The following is a 2,018-nucleotide window of genomic DNA, read 5'->3' as shown; positions in this document are numbered from 1 at the left end:
AGCTAGGAGAGAGAGAATGGCTAAGCCAACTTGAACAGTATAGGAAAAAAGCCACTAGCAAGAATCCACATACGTACGCAGCAAAATACAAGTGGAAGATAAGAAAGCAAATCGCTATTCCTAGCAATACTAGAAGAGAGATTTCTAGCGCTTTCTACCAACTTAAACTAGGGCACTGTTACTTAAGGGACTACCTATATAAGAGAGGGAAAGTGGATTCTAATAGTTGCCCCTGCAACTATAGGTCTATACAAGACCTACCTCATATTCTATTTAGATGTAATCTATATAGAGAGGAAAGGAAAGGACTAAGAGAAGCCTGCGAAGGCGATCTATTACTACCTATCCTCCTTTAAACAAAAGAGGGTATAGAAGCAACTATTACTTTTATTCAAGAAACAAAGGCTGGAACATAAGCCTAGTACAAGGGAAACACAAAAAACGAGGAGGAATACCTGTAACAGGTAGCTATACACCTCCCCTACCCTATCCCACCCCCTACCTACTAACTCATAGGCTACGAGCCTTAATTTATCTAGTTAAAACCCCTCCTAAATATTATAGCTAGAAATAACCTACTTAGATACTTATAGGCCTAAAAACCCTACACGTCTTATATAGCCCTTTAGGCTGAAAAAGGACGTTGAACTAGAATAATAATAATAATAATAATATTATAAAGAAAAAGTATCTAGAACTTATATAGTCTGAATTTTAGTAATTTAAAGCACTAAATAAGAAGACTTAGTAAGTCTTAGAAACTAACTAAGATAGTAGGTAATATAATAATAGTAGTAAAGGGAGTATAGTAGGCCTAAGAGAAAGAAGAATCCTCTGAACTAGACGACGTAGACTTAGAAGTAGACGACCTTATTAAGGCTATAAGCAAGATAAAGATAATAGCTAAGTTACTATAACTTCTAATCACTTACTTAAGCACTTCTTAACTACTAAAAAGATCAAGTAATTACGCTTATTTTATCTCCTATATCGCAGATTGCCTAGCCTTTGTAGGGCAGAATAATCGTTTATATATTACTAGTTCCCTACTTGATACGTTTATAAGAAGGGGAACCGCGTAGTAGAGTAACTAAGAGGTCTATATTACTTATAATATATATAATAAAGTGAGCTATTATTTATAAGAGTGTACAATGTACTAAAAACTTCTAAATATAGGATAGGTTAGCTTTTAAATAGATAGTATATTAAGAAGAAGGTCTTACTTCTATAAGCTAAGACATAAAAAGTTAAAAGAAGTTAAGAGAATAATCTCTTCTAACTTATAACTTAATTAGCTAAAGAGTAAGATTAGAGAATTCTATAATATGATAGATAATATAATAAATTAACTTATATTGGTAGTCTATCTAGAAGTCTTTAATAAACAAGATTCTAGGCCAACTATATAGCTAAGAAGGCTAAAGGTAATAAGAACTTAAGTAACTATAAGTGCTAACATTATAGAGGAGATAGGAGAATTCCTTACCATAGAAGACTTAGTTAAAGACTTAAAGAGGTTTTAGAAGTAGATAATTATCTTAAAACTTCTATAGAACTACTCTCTTAATGATATAAATATAGGTTCTATTATATTAAATTATAAGAACTCTGTGCCTAAGAATAGTTTTATAAATTTATATATAGCTTAGCATATAATTACTTATAGTATAAACTCTAATAACTATAGTTAAAACTTAGATAAAGTTTAAGATAGGTATATCTAAAAGAGAGAAAGACTAAGAAAGCTAGTAATGTAGAGGTGTTGTGTGGAACTGCGATGTCTTCTCAGTAGAGGGAACAGAACTAAAGGTTTTTCCCCTTCCCATAGGCTATGGGATAGGGGAGAGGGAGTAAAATATATGTAGTTGGTTCTTCGAGCAAGAGATTTTCTAAGAGATATTGTTGCCTGCCTTTTTTCTCCCATCTTGACTATCAATTTATGTCCCTTTTTAAAGGTAAGCAGTGCTTATTATTATTGTTCCATTAGAGTCTAGTGAGCTCGAGGCTATGTAAGA

This window comes from Exserohilum turcica (assembly GCF_000359705.1).
Source record: "Exserohilum turcica Et28A unplaced genomic scaffold SETTUscaffold_32, whole genome shotgun sequence".
NCBI lineage: Eukaryota > Fungi > Ascomycota > Dothideomycetes > Pleosporales > Pleosporaceae > Exserohilum > Exserohilum turcicum.
Note: the sequence above shows the minus strand (reverse complement) of the source record.